Genomic DNA, 19491 nt, shown 5'->3' with positions numbered 1-19491 from the left:
ATTATAAAGCTAGAGTAATTACAAAAAGTGGGGGAAAAAAATAGAAATTCTTACGTCAGGTGAAAACAAAGCTAGAAATTCTGAAAACATACAGAATAAAATCAAGAAGTAGGAAAAAATTCAGAAAACTTATAGTAGAAATGTGCTGCCCTAGGGCAGTGAATTGGGCCTCCAACTGTCTATAAGGGTAAGAGCATCAGATCTCAAATGGCCTGGAACTTGAACCCTTGAGCAGTGACCTCAAGAGGACTACTAAGACTCATCACTCTTCTGGAAAAGATGGAGATATAAGGCACAACCAATATAGGAATGGGTACTAATCCTGACAGTGAAGAGCCTTAAATGTGCTAAGTACTCATAGGAGCTGATTGGCACAAGGTAGAACATCCAGCCAGAAGGAAGGGGCACAAATGGGATCAAGGGCAGAGAGATGGGAAGTGAAGGTCACAGGCTGATCTGCGAATGCTCTAATGCATCTGAAGTTGCATGAATATAAACATTTCTACCCTTTCACATGATTCCAGTTGTGGTTACATGCCACATGCTGAAGACTCCCAAAATCTGGATGTCAAGCCTGACCTATGTTTTCTAATTTGTTTATCCACCAGTTATCCAACATCTCCAGCCATATCAGTCATTTCTCTCAGTCATATCAAACTTGATATTTCTGTAACTGATCTCTTCATCACTCTCACCCTGCCCATGTCCAAATGTTCCTTAATGTTAGTTTGGGTCCTCCAAGAAGCAGATGCCACATAGGGATTAGAGATGGAAGAGCTTTGCTGGAGACACCTGTGAAGAAGGGCTAGGTCTACAGTAGGCAGGGAGACCCTTTAAACCAGTGTAGGTCTGACATGTGAAAGGAAGGGGTGGAGAAAGGATTGAACAGAAAAAGCCTCATACTGCAGTGCAGTGCTCAGAGTCTTAGCCAGACAAACGGCAATTCCTTGAGCAAAAATTACTGGTGGAAGAGTCCCACACCAGGCAGGAATGGCCCAGCTCCAACATTACCATAGTGACAAGGCTTAGGCATCCCTTGCTGCAGCCAATCCAAAGGTGTTGTGTTTGGAGCTATCAGTCACTGTATACCCAGTAACAGGTTCTCTTAAACGGACATAGGAATGATGCATCTCCCTTGCCTTCACACTCCTTGTTTTCTCTTAGCTCATGCTCTTGCCATCCTCCAATTAGCCCAAATTAAGAACTAGTAATCATTATCTCCTCTCCTACCTCCTAAATTCATTAAATTTGCTTTTTAAGCATTTCCCAAATCCATCTTCTCTTCTCCACCACCCACTCCAATTGTCCTGCTCAAATTCCCATCTTCTACTGCCTGCACTACTGCAACAAATTCTAACTCCTTTACTCATTTTATCCCATCAAATCCACCCAACACATAGGTCTGCCATATAAACCTATATACTTAAAAAATGTAATCCTCCTATAGCTCCCCATTTCCAAGATAAAAAATATTCATGCACACTCTAACCAGGAGATAGATAGATATCTATATATCTATATATAGATATATAGATATATATATATATTATATATGGTCCCTGTAAGCATAGGACTTCTGCCTTCTCTCCAGCATGGTCTCCAGTCTTCATGATCCAGAAACATTAAATGTTTTGCACCTCCATGTTTTTGCTCTGATTTTTCCTTCTGCCCAGTATCCCTCTCATTTGGCTCACTTCTAGGAATGTTAGTTCTTCAAGATTCAGCTCAAGCATAACTTAATCTAGTAAGCTTTCCTTGACCACACTGGGTTATATGCATACTCTCTAGGTTTACATAAAACCCATGTATTTTCTATATTACATTATAAATATTTGCAACTCAAGCCTCCAAAAGACCAAGTTTCCTCAGGGCACTCACACCCTGTGGAGCAAAAACTTCAAGGTTTCTTATTCATCCATATGTTCCCCATACCTAGAAAAGTACCAGTATATAGGAGCTCAACATATATATATATGGTTAAACAATTTATGGGAAGAAAAACAGAAGCAAAGAAAACCCCCAAGAAACTTTTGAACTATTCAACATTTCCAAATTTCTCTGTCATATCAAACCAAATCTATTGAGTGCTATAAATTTTTACCTCTAATTACTTCAACAGCCCTGTAAAGTTATTATATTTCCGCTAGAAAATTGAGGTTCAGTGAGGTCAAATAAGGTTCTGAGATTTAATCCAGTCATTTGATTCCAAAGGATCTTTGCCTTTTGCCCTCCTTCACAGTCCAATTTAATTCCAATGACTAAATTCGAGGGTATAGTCAATTCCGTGGTACAGTCAAGTCTAATTACACTCAAAGACACTATGTGCCATACTGGGAAAAGTAAGAACTTTAAAATTAATCGGACTTGGATTTGCTACTTACTAGATATGAGCATAGAGAATATTATATATACTTCATAACATTCAGTTGTTTTTCTAGGGGAAAAAAAAAAAAAGTATACCGGTACCTATTTTGCAGTAATCTTTTTAAGGACTATACAGAACTGATATATATCACCTAGCATGATGCCTGGTGAAGATTAAGCATTTAATACAGAGTTGGCAACAGTGGAATGGATTTTCATCCAGACACAGCAGGGCTACTAATAATCAGAGAAATGGCCCACCACATTATATTCCTGGTCCGTCCCACTCTCAGACAGAGATGGTAACAAAGGACTACAAACAGTAAGTCAACAGACCAGAAGGTAAATTCAAAAATGGCCTTTGTTACCATCAATAGGTTAATCTTAGATTGATAAAAATATCATTAAACGCAATAGTCTGAAGATGCATTCTTCTATAACTGAACAGGTGTAGTAGACAACCCAAATAATTAACCATTTCATTTCTGTGTACCTCTCTCAGGGGGAAAATATCTTCTGAAAATGGGATCTTCTTAGAAGTTTGATATTTGGAGGTATCAAAAATACTGCAAAATGGAAGAATCCTGTTGAGTGCATTTGATTCACATAATAAATTAATCATCATTTCAACTGGGTTATCTACATGTTTCCTGAGAGTATAAGGCTGGGAAAAGGTCTTGGTTCTCAGTGTTCTCTTACTTCTTGCAGCAGCCAGTTGCTCTGTGGAAATGTACAGTCTTTTAGCAATTCATGAACATGGCTAATGAACTCAAAATTCTTGCTGCACCCCATTTGTTTATTACCCTATTCATTGGTTCTGTTGGACAAAGAATTTGAAGACAACTTATACCTCATTTTAATCCAAATCTTGACACCTTCAAAATACCACCAGATCTTTTAAAGCAATTTAAAAATCAATTTGAGGGCAAGTCTACACTGAAAGAGCAAGTCCATACATTCCCAATTATTCAGTGACTGTTCAACAGTGGAAAAGGTGGCTGGGATACACACAATTTGTGCGGGTGTGGGAGTTTTGTAATGCTCTACTCTGTGGCAGAAATAAAGTGGAGATCTGGATCTTTTTGTGAACATTTTTATCTTAACCTTTTCTGTCCTTTTGTTAAGAAAAAATAAATTATTTACATCTTTGTTAAAGCTTAAGAAGAAAGATTAGTAAAGATACCTTGAGGATGGTTCACTTACTGTGGTTTTCCTGTTTATAAGATTTATAAGATTATTTATCCTGAACTCTTACTGGAAGCATTAAAAAAAATAGAATTACCCTAAAAATTTCTGCCTATTTATTGAGAAAAAATTGTCCATTTAAATAATTCATTTCATGTAAAAATGTTAAATATTTGCTAAAGTGCTTCAGATGCGGTGATGGAGTGTTCTCTGTGGCTCATTATAGACCAATTTGTGCTATACGGAAATGTTGTCATTGGTAAAGGATGGTCAAAGTGACATGACTAAAGTGCTACTAACGATTAAGAGTGGAGCAGTTTTATTTATGTATTTTGGTTCGTATCAATTGTTTTAGAGCTTGACCTGCTACCATGCCACTGAATATTACATATCATTTCTAAGGTAGAACATTTTGTTCAAGAGAATAGCTTGTCTTATAGTTGAAATTGATAGATATTCCTAACTGAGTGCTAAAAGGATTCCAGAAGTGACTGTCCAGTGGGCATCAAAAGCTTGAGAACTAGCCATCTGCCCATTGATTATATCACTTTTCTGCAATAGATTTATGGACACCAATTCTCAACCATTCTACTGAGCTGTACCTGAATCAGGCAACTATACTCTAATTGCCCCCTGAGCAAGTGCTATATTTCTTTTTTTTTTTAAAAGATTTTATTTATTTATTCGACAGAGATAGAGACAGCCAGCGAGAGAGGGAGAGGAAGAAGCAGGCTCCTAGCGGAGGAGCCTGATGTGGGGCTCGATCCCGTAACGCCGGGATCACGCCCTGAGCCGAAGGCAGACGCTTAACCGCTGTGCCACCCAGGCGCCCCAAATGCTATATTTCTGATCAGCTCATTCATCTCATTAGTTTCAGATTAAAGTGGTCTTGGGACTGAGGAACCACACTGCCAATAAATGTCACACTAGCCTGACAAAAGAAAGATCTGATTTGTTGGGATATATTTCTCTTTATTAACATAAAAGAGGGTTATACTTTCCAGATAAGTTGTTTTCTTATACAATAGATTTCAGTGAAAATTGGGAACAGTGTATTTCCCAAGAAAACAATCACAGGCCAATAGAGTTATGAAACATAAGCAAGGAAACGAGACAGTTACCACTGAATGAAATCTGTATTTATGTGGCCTAATTATGGCAGTCATTTAGAGTAATAAAACTGACTACTGATTGTCATCACTAGAACTGAGCTAGGACTCACAAAGGAATATATGTAAAACAGAAGTAACACCTATGCTTATCAGGAGGGAGAAGGGAGGCTTCCATAAGAAGAGGGCACTCACCATCAGCATCAGCTGCTGGCAGTGGCGGATAGTGGTGGCTGAACTCAGATATTCTGGGTTCAAATTCGGACTTCACCATACAAACTAGTTGGGTCTTTGGATAAGTTACAGAACCTTGCTGTACCTCAGTTTTCTTATCTGTAAAATTCAAAAAATAGGACTTATCTCAAAATGGGAATTGAACGAGTTACTATATGTAAAGAACTTAGAATGATGCCCGATATATAGGGGGTACTTAATACTTTATCATCGTTATTATTTTTGTTGAAGTATAGAAGTCAGTCAAGTTCAGAAGTTAATTCCAGGCAAAGGGAAAATTGGGTGTGACAAAGGAAGCAATGACATACCATTTTTAGAGAACGATGTGAAGGTCACTACTGTTGGGCATAACAATTAAGTTGGGGCTTAGCAAGTATTGAAGATGGAGAGGTAGGTAAGTGTAGTGAACTAGAGGCAAAAACTCCAGTTTTTGTCCTTCCCAACATCTGCACACTTTGCTATGTTCATGTTGTTCCTTCCATTGAAAGTCTATTTCTCTACCTCTTGTATCTGGGCTACCTTCACGACTTACCTTGGCCAATGTAAGCCAACAGAAGTAGCAGCCGGGACCAACCCTAGGCCTCAAAAGGCCTGTGAATTTCTACTCCCTCTTCTGGAATTTCGCTCAACAGTCAAAAAACAAGCTCTGCCTAGCCTTCTGGAAAAGCCAACTCATGGCCTGATCCAGTCCATCACACCAGCCAAGAGCCACCCACTGAGCGCCTGCCAGCTAAACCACAGATGCATGAGATCTAGGTGAGGTAAACTAAGCCTGTGCAAGATCAGCAAAACACCCCCACTGACCTGCAGACTAGTAGAGAATACATATTTGTTGTTTTAAGTCACTGGATTTTGGGGTTGTTATTGTAACATTCTTAAAGCAATAGATAACTAAAATAGCCAGACACAGAAATATCCAGATTATGGGATATCATTACATGCCATGGCAAGGAGCTGATTTTTATTTTGAAGCCAATGAGGAATCACTGAATGAAAGTTAGCAGGAGACATCTAGGAAGAGTTTTAAGAAAAACTATTCTGGCAGCAATTTAACAGAGGGATCAGAGTAGGGCACACCTAGAGTTGCAACTGGAGATAGAAAGGATTTGTCGTCAGAGTTGCCATTGCTTAGTCACTGCTAAATCACAGAATCAAGAGCTATGAAGAAGCTTAGTATTTAATAGAAAAAGTAGATTTTAAAAATTATGATCTATTAAGTATATTAGTATCCCTCCTAAAAAATTCTAGAAGTCTATTAAATTCTCTAAGACTAATTCATGCCCAATTAACCTTGCTTTCATTTTTGACAGAATTACTAAAATGGTAAAAGAGTTGATAACATAGACATAATATATCTTAATTCAAGCAGAAGTCAGATTGACCATCTTTTGGAAATGGTACGGAGACACTTCTTCAGTGAATGGGATGATAACTTCTAACTTCCATTTGAACTCTCCTTTTCTAGGGTTCTATTGGGAAAAGGTAAAGATTTGGAACTTCAGTGCACTCGTTTGTTTGTAATAGCCTACCATCACTGCTGCCATCAAATTTAGAAGGCAACCTTTGGTCTCTGGAACAAGCAGGACATGAATTGACATGAAACCAACATAAAGCCTTATGTATATCCATACTGAATAACTCTAAGATTTATAGATAGACTACCACTGACCACATTAGTCAGACTATGTGATTTCCAAGGTTCTCAGTGAACAAATCAGAATAGAAAACAGAACTAAGGTCTTTAGTGATTTTTTTCCCCCATTAAATACCTATGCCTGCCTCTTGGCTTCAATGCTCTACACCTGGCCATGAGATTTAGTTTTAGAAAATAACCACTTAGGCTTTATCTAAATTGTAATGAATGTTTTGTGAGCCCTTTGTATTCTCAGACAGATCTTTTTCCATTCCATCTCTATTTCACTGTGCTACCCAGGCCAATGCTCACTTTAATCTTAGATTTTCCCCTTCAGTTTATAAGTCTCTCCTGCCTTTCTGCCATTCAAGCTTGCTCAAAATGTGAATCTCCTCATTTTCCTAACCAATTCCCAAACCTAGCATTCAAAGTCAGTTTCTACATGGAACACAAACCTTAGCCATCTGAGTGCCTTTAAAATTTCAGTATGCAATCAGAAATAATTTCTCCACACATTTGGTCTGTTTCAATGCTTCCAAAATGACTACAATAAATCTGTGAATCATGTCTAGAACATCTTTTTTTTTTTTTTTTTTTTTTTTTTCCAGACCATGATTCCTTTTATTACTTTCAAAGTCTTGGATAATTTACCACCCACCCCCTTCAAAGTACCTGCATCTCTCATGGTAGCAAGAGATACAAATGATACAAACAATATAGCACACATTTTTTCCCATGAGGAATGGGCCCCCTTTATGCAGCTTCTCATGGTTAATCTTTTTTGAAAGGTGGAGGTCTTTTCATTTCCTTCTCCAAGGGGGATTTTTTTTTTTTTAATTCAGATTTCATTGTGTTCAAAGTGTTCACTACTGTGAATTCTTGTACTCCTCATTTTATAGCCTACAGAGTGCTTAAAAATAAAACATAAGTTTGCAAGACCCAGAAATATTCTTTAAGTTAGAAATACAGCAATCAACTTTATTCACAATTACTTAAGATCATGAAGATGATAGATAGGGACCTATATATGAAGAATATATACTATGAAGAATATAGTTAATGCCTACCTTTATTTTTTTAAGTTTAAATTTTGTTATGAAAGTTAAAAAATGATGTTCTATATTCACAATACAGAGAAAAGGTGGGAGCGAAAGAAAGATCAAAAAGGCTAATGAAGGAATAACAAGATGGTGGCAGAATAGGACCCTAGGCTTGTCTCCTCCCACAAACACAAGATAGATAACTATCAAATCATCCTTAAATACCTTAGAAATAGACCCGAAGACCAGCATCACAAACTCCACAACTAAAGGGAGAGAAGAGGCCACATCAAGGAAGGTAGGAATTGCGGAGACATAGTTTAGGGGAGAAACTGATCATGGGTACTGCAGAGGAGAGGGAACCATGGTCATGGAGGAGGGGGAGAGGGGGAGAGAGAGACAGAGAGACAAAAAGAGACAGAGCAACAGAGACAAAAGCACCTGGGAATGCACAAGGAGGATGTTTCCCCAAAGCCAGTTTGCTTGGAAAACAAGAGGATGAATTTCATGAATTCTTGCAACTAGCAGGGCTTAAAGCCTGGTGTTTTAAAGGTCAGTGGGCTTGGCTGGGATAGAGCCTAAGGGCAGTGCCCTGCTGCTGGAGAGAAGACAGGTAAACAACCCTGGGGCAGACAGTGTGGAAACAGCAATCAAAGGACACCTGGGGCACACAGTGAGTGAGAGATAATTCACTCCTCTCAGAGAGCATCTCTGGGAGGCAGAGCAGTATAAAAACTGTACAAGGACTGGCCTCATGGAGTAATTTTGAATGTGTTCCCTCTATTCCATTATTTGTAAGATTTTGATAAAGACGGTCATTTCTTTTTTTAAATGGTAGAATTCACCAATGAAACCATGTGGTCTTGGGCTTTCCTGTACTGGGAAATTTTTGATTCCTAATTCAACTTTCATTCTTATTATTGGTCTAAGAAGATTTCCTACTTCTTGGATTCAAGATCCATGAGTCAATATTGGTAACGTGTTAGGGATTATCTTTTTTTTTTTTTTCCTCCTAAATTATCTGATTTGTTAGTATACAATTGTTTATAGTAATCTTATCGCACTATGGATTTCTGGCTTATCTGTTGTATTGTTTTCTCTCCCATTTGTCATTTTGCTTTTGAATCTTTTTTTTTCTTAATGTAGTTAAAACATTGCCAACTTTATTTTTGGAAAAACAGGTAATTACTTCCAATGTTATGTTCTTGTTTATTCTGGTCTCGATTTCTGATTTTTCGGTTATTTCCTTCCTCTACTAAATTTCAGCTAAGTTTCTTCTTTTGCTGTAATGTTAAGGAAAAAAGTTCAAATAAACAACTGAATACAAGCATTTATATCACAAAATTCACTCTAACATCTGCTTTTGCTGCATCCCATAGGTTTTGGAATATTGTTTTTTCTTTTGTTTTGAGACATTTTGATTTGCCGTTTGATTTCTAATTTGGGCTATTGCTTGTGGAGTAGCCTGTTTAATATTTACATATTAAATACTTAATATTTACATTGTAGATTTTCCAGCTTTGTTTTATTGTTGATCTTTAGTTTTGTACATTGTGCCTGGAAATTTTACTTGGTAGGATTTTAGTCTTCCTAAATGTGTAATATTTGTTATGTCTCTTTATGTGTTCATGTGATTTAACCAGAGGAACTTCTTCTGTGTGTACTTGAAGAAAATGTGTATTCTATTCTTCTTGGATGGAATGTTTTATACATATCTTTTAGAACCATGTATTCTGAAATATACTTCAAAATAAAAAAAAAAATGTTCTTGTTAAAAAATAACCTTAGGGGCACCTGGGTGGCTCAAATGGCTGAGTGTCTGCCTTTGGCTCAGGTCATGATCTCAGGGTCCTGGGATGGAATCCCACGATGGGCTCCCTGCTCAGCAGTCTGCTTCTCCCTCTTCTTCCCCTCCACACTCCCCTCTCAAATAAAATCTAAAAAATAACTTCAATTGAGAGTACTTGTTTAAAATAAAGTATCATAGGGGAGGTTGGTGGGGGGATGGGTGAAATAGGTGAGGGGATTAAGAGTACACTTATCATGATGAGCACTGAGTAATGATGTATACAATTGTTGAATTACTATATTGTACACCTGAAACTAATATAACACTGTATGTTAACTATACTGGAATTAAAAAAATTTTTAAAGGCTAATGACAACTATTAACATTACTACAGTTGACCCTTGAACAATCCAGGGTTTAGGGGTGCCAATCCCTGTGCAGTCAAAAATAAGCACATAAATTTTGACTCCCCAAAAACTTGAATACTCCTAGCCTTACTGTTGACCAGAAAGAAACCTTACTGATAATTGTCGATTATTTTATATGTTATATTGTTTTATTATATACTGTATTTTTACAATAAAGCAAGCTAGAGAAACAATGTGAAGAAAATTATAAGCCAAAATACATTAACTGTATTGTTAAAAAAAAAAAAAATCCAAGTGTAGGTACTGTACCTGGCAGTCCCCCAGATCTGTCTCTTCAACTGTGTGTGGGTGCAACAGACCCAGGGATACCCATTCCTCCAGCTACCCTCCACCCTTTTTTCTAGTCACAACCCTGGGAACCATCTTCCAGCCATCCTCTGCCTCTGGGACCAGCCAGCACCACTTTTTCAGCTTAGCTCCTTATTGCCAAATCAACCATGAGCTCCCAAATTGGTTAGAATCATTCCACCTAGGTGGAGGCCACCAACCACCTGGTCACAAGGCATCTACAGGCCTCCTACACCTACCTCTCTGGCTCCTATCTCAACTGCAATGATGTGGCTCTTGAGGACACAGGCCACTTCTTCCAGGAGCTGGCCAAGGAGAAGCTGAGGGTACCGGGCATCTCTAAGAAGCAAACAAGACTGTGTCCATGCCCTCCCTCCAGGACTTACAGAAGCTATCCCAAGATGAATGGGGCAAAGCCCTGGACATCGTGGAAGCCACAACGGCCCTGGAGAAAAACCTGAACCAGGCCCTTTTTGATTTGCATACCCTGGGTTCTGCCTGTAAAGACCCCCATCTCTAACTTCCTGGATAACAACTTCCTAGATGAGGAGGTAAAACTTGTCAAGAAGAAGGCAACCACCTGACTAACCTTCCCAGGCTGGCTGACACCCAGACGTCAGGCTGAACAAATATCTCTTCTAAAGGAGATCCTCAAGCACAACCAGGAGCCTCCAGAGACCAGCAGCCATGGAGGGGCTCCCTCTGGCTCCCCCTGGTGTCAGGACTTCTCCACCTAAGTTTTCCTACAGCTGCTAGGCAGATTTTTTTAACTGCCCGTGGAGCCCTTTCCCAAATGAAAACAATAAAGCTTTTTTTTTTTGAGGGGGAGGGGCGGGAGGCATGTGTAGGTGGACCTGTGCAGTTCAGACCTGTGTTCAAGGGTCATCTGTAATTATTTTTCTAGTCTATTTTCAATAAATACATTTACATAATTGTGCTATATATCCAGGTCTAGAAAACTTTAAGAATTATAGCATAAGTATTACACCATTCTGAATACGACTTTGTTATAGCATTATTTACAGTATCCTAGGTTTTGTGCTAAGAGATTCACATAAGTGGTTAATTGGATCATATCCACATTTTAAGGTAATTATCCTAATTTTTTAAAAATTTAAGGTAATTGCCTTAATTTTATAAGTAGAGAAACTATGGCATCCTGCTGTTTTTAAAACATTTTGAAGAAGAATTAACTAGCGTACTTATTAGAAATACAAATTAACATACCTCTACTCTAAACCTTCTGAATCAAAATCTCAAAATAGACAAATTCAGTCAGCACCCCAAGTGATTTTTCTGCTCTACTGAAAAGTGAACACTATTGCCTCTTTGTAATAACTGCTAGATTTGCCTCATCCAGCTATAACCAATAACATATTTACCTCATTCATTTTCTCAGTCACTTACTTTGAACCATGCATAGGGGTATTAGAGCAAGCCTTACCCAGGATTAGGTTAGGGAGATTTTCTAAAGGCAGCCATGGGGGAGAAGATGAATTAGTCTATGGCCTCTACCTGAGGTACTTGTAAGGCAGTGAAACCGTACCGCATTCCTCCTATTATAGCCTCTATTATAATGTCTTTTATCTCAGCTTCGGAAACTATTTCAAGTTCAGTTGGCTTCCACCTAAGCGCTTTAATTTCTTCTAGTTGGTACAGCTGTCTGTTTTATTTTCATCTTGAGACTTCTCACCAGTCCTTTCACTCACACCTGAATTTCTCAGGAGAGAAGTTATTTCTTTTAGAGATTTAGTAGTTCGTGTTTCTGTCCAAGACAACGTGTTCCTTCGGGAGGTCGCCCACACCACCATATCCCAGTTTTTGCTACACTGTCCACATATGTCTGAAAGTGATTCTATTTCATAATACATAGCATCTGAAAGGAGATGGCGCACTTAGTTTAACACCCAAAGTAGATTAGATGTTCTAATAGATCAAATTCTGACTAATGCCCAATAAATCTCATGATAAAATTGAGGCACTGATTTTAGCTCAATTGGGAGGTTATTGCCAATTTGATTTACCAGAACACAGCAGGCTATTTCAGCTCCTCAGACTTTCCTTTTTTCTGTAGAGTTAGGCATGTAATTTCCAAGGACACAATTCAAGCCTTGTGATACAGTGTGTCAATACTGACAGTCAACTCAAAAGTAATGGAGTCATTCACCAAGTTCTGCAGTAACTATCTTCTGAAATGCTCATCTAGGCCACAAAGCTATTACCAAATATGTGCAAAACACAGCACTTTAAGACACAAATTTTAGATCACCTCTCTCATCTTCATTTGTAATTTTGAGACATCTCTCACTTGAATGAAAAGCTTAGTCAAAAAATAAACTTTAAAACATATTTATTTGAGAGAGAGACAGAGCATGAGCAATGGGGAGGAAGCACAAGGAGACGGAGAAGCAGACTCCCTGCTAAGCAGGAAGCCCAATGAGGTACTCAATCCCAGGACCATGAGAACATAACCTGAGCCACTGGGATTATGACCTGATCCTAAGGGAGATGTTTAACTGACTGAGCCACCCAGGCACCTCTCAAAAAATATTTCTAAGGAAAGTACTAATTTTTTTTTTTTTCTGAACTCCCGAATGGGTATAAAACTCCATTGTCCATCTTTATTAAGAAGCCTGAGGACAAAGCGATTCTCATTTCTTGGTACAGTTTTTTTCTTTTTCTTTCTTTCTTTCTTTTGAGAGAGAGAGAAAACAGGGGTAAGGGCAGAGGGAGAGGGAAGTAGGCTCAGAGCCTGATGTGGGACTCGATCCCAGGACCCTGGGATCATGACCTGAGCCAAAGGCAGACACTTAACCACCTGAGTCACCCAGGTGCCCCTCAAAAAATATTTCTAAGGAAAGTACTAAGTAATTTATTCTCTGAGCCCCTGAATGGGTATAAAAGTCCACTGTCCATCTTTACTATTAAGAAGCCTGAGGACAACCTGATTCTCATTTCTTGGTACAGATTTCTTAACAGTTGAAAGATATCGTCATAGTCTTGTAACTCCAATATTTTGCTATAATATTACTGAATACCAATCACTTAGATTTTGCATAAGATATAATAAGCATTTCCAACATGGAAGATTGTTTTATTTAACTACTTTTTGGCTGAGAAAAGTTTTCTTCCATTATGTTTTTAATCGTTGCTTCTATCATATTATTCCTATATCAGAAACATTGTATAATTCTAGAAAGATTGTTCTCTTTGCCATACATATCTATCATCTTTTAGCTATACTATACCTGACAAATATACTTGCAAAAACAGTGTTCCTTTTATAACTCTAATGTTAAAAATTAGAAGTGCTGTAATACAAGCATTACAATTTCAAAATAGTTATCAAGTAATTGAAAAGTTTGGACTTGGAAGCAAATCTACTAGGAGTTCATTTAAGTAATGCTGGATGAATATAAGATTTACTATTACTTCCCATTATGTTAAAGTTTCTAAATTAAATGGCTTAATGGCCACTCAGTTTACCAAACACAATGACATCTTCATCAAAATCTGTAATTTATGATCTAGCTAAGTTTAATAATTTATTCTATAATACACATTTATCAATCCAAGAGGAGGTAATTTACTATAAGGTGAATTTTTAATTCCTGCTGAGAAAATCTAAGTAATAAATGCCCTTACAAATATTGTCAGTCTTGATATATATAGTTATGAGCTTGGCAGTAAAACAAATTAGCAGAGTCTCTCAGTTCACATCTGCTAACAAGGAGTTTATAGTTCTCAATTTATTTTGCTTTCAAAAAGGAATAACTTATGAGAGACTATATTTATATCCCTATAATTCTTACTTGTGATCATTTTCTCTGGCACTTAGAGTTATGTAGTAGAGAGTAGTTCAGGACATTCTTTAGAGCTAAAGACAAAACCAGATACTCACTTCAGTATCCAAATAGTAATTTAAGGTCCTAGATTTTTACTAGAATAAAATAAATGTTCTTTACAACAAATAGGTAAACTGATGATAATAAGGAGCTTAAGTTGACATTTCACAATGATCTATCTTTGGTAAGCTAAGGCAGCATTTTTGGAACTTCACTTTGCAAAATAAATAAATAAATAAATAAATAAATAAATAAATAAATAAATAAACAAACAAACAAACACACCTAGTTTTGTGAGGCGTTAATGGCAATGCTAAATAACAAGATAACCTTAGCATACTTTACAGTGGTAAAATATTTAGGGAACACCAAACGCTATACTCCACACTCAATATTAGATTATTAGGGCTCTGAAATGTATTATAATACTAAATAAAACTTACTGAACTCGATATTTCATAAACTCATAAAAATAGACACATGTTTTGTCACATATTCAGTAATAACCTGAGGAAAATTATTCCATGAAACACTCCTTTTAAAAATCTGATCTCAAGGTTATCCTAAGTGGCACACCGATACTGGACAATTGGGGAGAGGGAGTTTAACAAAGGGACTAATTACAAAGGTGTGGATAAGACTAAGGAATTAAGAGAGGCTGTATTTTCCAGGGTCTCATATCATGAGACCATTACCACCCACAGGCCTAAAGGGACAGAGGGAAGGAGCAGAAACTAGAACCCAGGGTAGGCTGCTGTCATGTGGAGCTGTGGCCTTTGGTAGAGGGACCTAGCCAACCCAATAAGATACAGCAAAAAGGAAGCTAGGGGAATAAATATGCAGATCCACTCTTTTCTCACTCTGTGATCACCTATCCTTGGTCCTCCGGGCCAAACTCAACCAAAGCCAGAGGGTAAGGGACCACATTAACTCTATTTATAAAGTTCAGCCTCCTTGGACACATCGCAGGATATAAAAAGGTAAATAATAGATCTGGATGGGGCAAATATCCAGCACAGTAATACTACGTCTGAGGTCTATTTAGTACATTTTCCCTTCCAAGTATAGTATATTAGTTTATTAATTTTTTTCAAAGATTATTTTGTTGAAATATTTGCCTATCAATATTTACTAAGCTTCTATTACAACAGTAAACAAAGACAAGCTCCCAAAGGAGCTGACAGCCAAGAAGGCGTGAAAGAAAGGTAACTATGTAAACTGAAAGGCAATTTAATTAGGCTAGAAGTATGACTAAACTGCTGTAAATTTACAAGGGGGGAGGGGAGTAACTAACCTGCTTACGAAAGCCAAAAAGGCACTAGAGAGGAAGTGATATTTGTTTGAACAGTCATGAAGCATGAATAGAAGATTTTCCAGGCAGGGTGGCTGGGAAAGTCAGAGAGTGCATTTCTAACAGAAGGGACACTAGGTAAAGTCAGGGATGTGTGAAAAGGCAGGTATACTTTGTGCAGGGTTTGGTAAGAGGTTCTGAATTGTTGATTATGCAGGGCATGCTCTGGAGCTCTGGGAGGTAAAAATGGAAGCACTGATTAGGTACTTGTCATAATTCTAGGACTCTGGAATTTGTTCTATACTTAAGAATTGCTTTCAGTGTCATTTTAAGTAAGAAATTAGAGATTAGTAGCCATGTGGACTACAGATGGGGTAACAGTGGCTCTGAACCCCAACTCAAATCGGTATTTACTTATTCCATCCTTCTGAGGCTCTGAGTTGCTCTGATACTATACAGAACAGCCTTTTTGTTTTCGACTATGATTGCGACATGATCAATTCAGTGCAATTTTAGTGTGTGCTATCTGAAACCGTGGTTGTTCAAACAGTATAAGAGAGCCTGTTAGAAAAGGACAGCCCAGACAGTTCTGTTAGCAGGCGCACTTTCTGATAAGTATCACTATGGCTGTGTGAGATAAAAACTGGCAAGAGCAAACCATACAGATTTGGCCCTATATGGTTCATATAAGTCCCGAGTGCCAATTTTCATAGAAACTTAAATTAATCCTTCCTCTACTGCCTTGTCCAATTAACTGTTCTCCAATTAACTTTAAAACAAAATAAGATTTCCAATAAAAGACTTCAGGGCACAACCTAAATTTGGGTGGCATTTACAAATTACTTCCCCTTCCCTCCCTGATTATGATCAGATCAAACTGTGAATGAACCATTCTGAATTATTGAATGTAATGAACCAAAGAAATAGAAATGTGCCGGTGGGGATAAAAGTTCATTCTCCTGAGGTCTTTCTATATTTCTATCCTGTGTGATGTTTCTCAGATCAGTGCTTAAAAGAATATCTCAAAAATAGCAAGTACTTTAGTCCTTTGTCTGAAATACGCTTTTTCCTTAAGCTCCTGTTCGTCTCCATCTTGGCCACCAAACAGACTGACATCTGAGGGCACCAATACATAATGCTGCTTGATAATATTCAAGGAATGTGTAACAGAGCATCCTTGATACTTAAATGCTGTTTGTTTTTGCCTAAAACAGCTCTTCTCCAGTCCCCATGTCTACCCCCATGCCCACAGTAAAATCATTTTGTTCATTCTTGGCTTATTCGCCTAGCCATTCCACCCCATCCCCACCTTATGTGCCTTTGTATTTACCTCAGAACACTTAGCATATCAATATAACAATTATTTACCCACATTTCTCACTCCCTTCCTAGACTGTGACTCCTTAATCTCAGGAACTATTTCTAACATACCTTTGTAACACCAGAAAGCAGTAAATGAGTATATGATAAATTGAAGGGATCTTTACCATAAACAGCAACCGCTGAAATAATATGCAACTTATTTTTCTAGTCTTAATCATACTGCCAAATTCTCACCCCAAGAAATCAATCAAGAGTAGCACCACTGAAAGAGAACTGGAGTATGAAGCTGAGTTGCTCTAAATCATAATGACTCAGAGATTGGAATATATTTCCCCTCAACTCCAAGCTAGTATCTTGCATATTGGACTCCAAATTCTCCTCCAAATAGACTTTTAGCCTGCCATTCATTTCAACTGCGGTTCTCATTTTGGTTGCCACATCTCCTTGAACCTAAGAAGTACTTGTATAACCCTAAAACTAAAAGATCTTTATTTTTTTAAAGTTACAACTACCAGTTGGAAGTAAACCAACTATAGTAAAAACATCTGAACAAAATACAAAAAGGCAATTCCCTAAAAACACTGAAAATTAGTAAGTAGACTGAAAAGGATAGTCAAAACTTAAAGTCACCAGTACAGTAGTTTCCTAGAACTACACCGCCCCCACTCCACCCCCACTGCCCCCTTCACCTGTTACAGATTGAATTGTGTCCCTCCAAAAAATATGTTGGGGTCCTAACCCCTAGTACTTAAATGTGACCTTATTTGGATATAGTGTCCTTTCAGAGATGATCAAGTTAAAATGAGGTCATTAGGGTGGTCCCTAATCCAATATGGACCGATATCCTTATAAAAGGAGAAAATTGATCACAGAGACAAGAACAAGGAAAAGTGGATCCTAGAAGCCAAAGAGTGTGTGTGTCCCCGGCGGGCAGGGGTGGGGGGTTCCTGTAAAGTAGAGAGATGGAGATGGGAATTCTCTAATTCTATGATCCAGCACAAGTTCTAGGCTACCCCTGCATGCATGTGTTATATGCACAATACAAACCCAGTTCACTGCAAAGGTTATAAGAGCTGAATCATACAAAACATAATCCACTTATTAAAATAAACCCTGAGTGGCACACACAGAATTTAGTCAAAGCAACAGAGTAAAGGCTTTGAAAACTGAACGGATATTAGAAATCCCACCCACAGAAAGGAAGATAAAATGAATGGTCTAAACTTACCCAGGTTGTAGGTTGAGTACCTCAAAATTTAAGATGGTTGGGGTGAGGAGGTAGAAATCAACATCTTCTGGAGGACAAAAGAACACATGATGTGACATTTGAAATATTATAATAAAAGATACTCAACTTATAAGCATAACACAGTAATTTGATCAACTCTCATTGGAAAAGACAAACAAGCAATTACAATCCCAAGATGACCTAGATATTGAAATCATCAGTCCAATACTTTAAAAGCAGCCATCGTAACTATGTTCATGAAATGTTAGCAGAGAAATTTAGAACTTGATACATGCATGAAAAGTAACAGAAATGCTCAATATTTGGACAATATTCTTAAGCTCTTTAAAAGATTCATTTTTGATGAAAACGAAATGAACATTTTCTGGTGGAGTTGTTCAGTATATGCATGTGATAAACATTTTGTGTGTGACAATTCTAATACAGGGAGAAGGATAAAGGGGCCTATGTGATTACAAGCTTCGATGTTTTATTTAAGTATTAACTCTCTATAGACTCTAAAAGGCTAGTTGTATTTTATTTCCTAGCATAGCTGATTAAAAATATGAAGCAATATAGCCAAAAGTAGATATATTAAAATGATAAGGGGAAAAAGGAAGAACAGGAAAATCTAAAAGAGGGGAGAAATATTAAAATGATGCTTCTAAAGTCCAGCCATATCACTAATTACATTAAACAGAAATGGTCTAAACATACCGATTAAAAGACAGTGTCAGACTGGATTAAAAACATACCCACTCCACAAGAAACTCACTTCAAATATGATGTTAATAGATTAAAAGTAAAAGAAGGGAAAATGCAGCACTAGATAAAACCTGGAATGATTATAGTAATAAAAATAGAGTTCAAATAAAAGAATAAAAAGGGACTTGATGAAAAAAATCCACTCACAAAGATATGGTAGGATAAGACAAAGATGTAATCAGCTTAAATGTGTATTACCTAAAAAACGAGCTTCAAGATACAAAAATGGATAGAAATGATAGAAGAAATAAACTCACAAGTATATGTAGAGGAATCCAACAATCCTCTCTCAATAATGAATACAGCAAAAAGAAAAAAGCAACAAGGATATAGGAGATTTTAGCAATGCTATTCACCAACTTCACCCTAATTGACATTTTATAGAATGATTCACCAAAAACAGCCAAATATACATTCTTTTTAAAGGCACAAGAAACATTCACCAAGATAGATCATAAAAAGCACAGGCCATAAAACAAATCTTAACAAATCTGAAGAATTAAAATCTTAGGAAAGTATGTTCTCTAATAACAGAATTAAAATGAAAATCTTCAAAATAACACAACACTTAATAATATCCCAACAGAAATCCCAGGAAACTTTTTTTTTTTAAGATATTGACAAGCAAATTCGAAAATTTATATAGAAAGGGAAAAACACTAAAATAGCCAAAACAACTCTGCAAGGGAACAAAGTTAGAGAACACACACTAATTTAAAATAACATGAATCCAAGAGAAAGTCTCAATTAAAAACTATTTTGAACCAAATGAAAATATGGCATACTAAAATTTGTGGGATATAGCCAAATCAGTGCTTAGAATATTTATTACGTAAGTGTTTAATTTAAAAACTTACTGTAAACCTGTAATAAATCAATAGTGTCATTCGCAAAAGGATACACAGTTCAGTGTAAATGAATAGTCTAGAAATTCACCCATGCAAATAAGAAAAATTGAATTTTAACAGA

At 37.2% G+C, this 19491-nt stretch overlaps 1 long non-coding RNA gene across 6 annotated transcripts in view; it reads right to left on the bottom strand.

The window, feature by feature from the left end:
- LOC123793671 (uncharacterized) overlaps positions 1 to 19491 on the bottom strand; it is a 628690-nt gene that overhangs the window by 312436 nt on the left and 296763 nt on the right. For 5 of the 6 annotated variants that reach the window (XR_015723077.1, XR_015723075.1, XR_015723078.1 and 2 more), the window contains one exon: positions 17758 to 17824. This is a non-coding gene — a long non-coding RNA (uncharacterized LOC123793671). The remainder of the gene's footprint in view (positions 1 to 17757; positions 17825 to 19491) is intronic. The other variant, XR_015723079.1, reaches the window with a different exon arrangement.

Source organism: Ursus americanus, chromosome 35 (genome assembly GCF_024610735.1).
Source record: "Ursus americanus isolate L20-20 chromosome 35, mUrsAme1.1.p, whole genome shotgun sequence".
Lineage (NCBI taxonomy): Eukaryota > Metazoa > Chordata > Mammalia > Carnivora > Ursidae > Ursus > Ursus americanus.
Note: the sequence above shows the minus strand (reverse complement) of the source record. Positions and strands in the feature narration are given on the sequence as shown.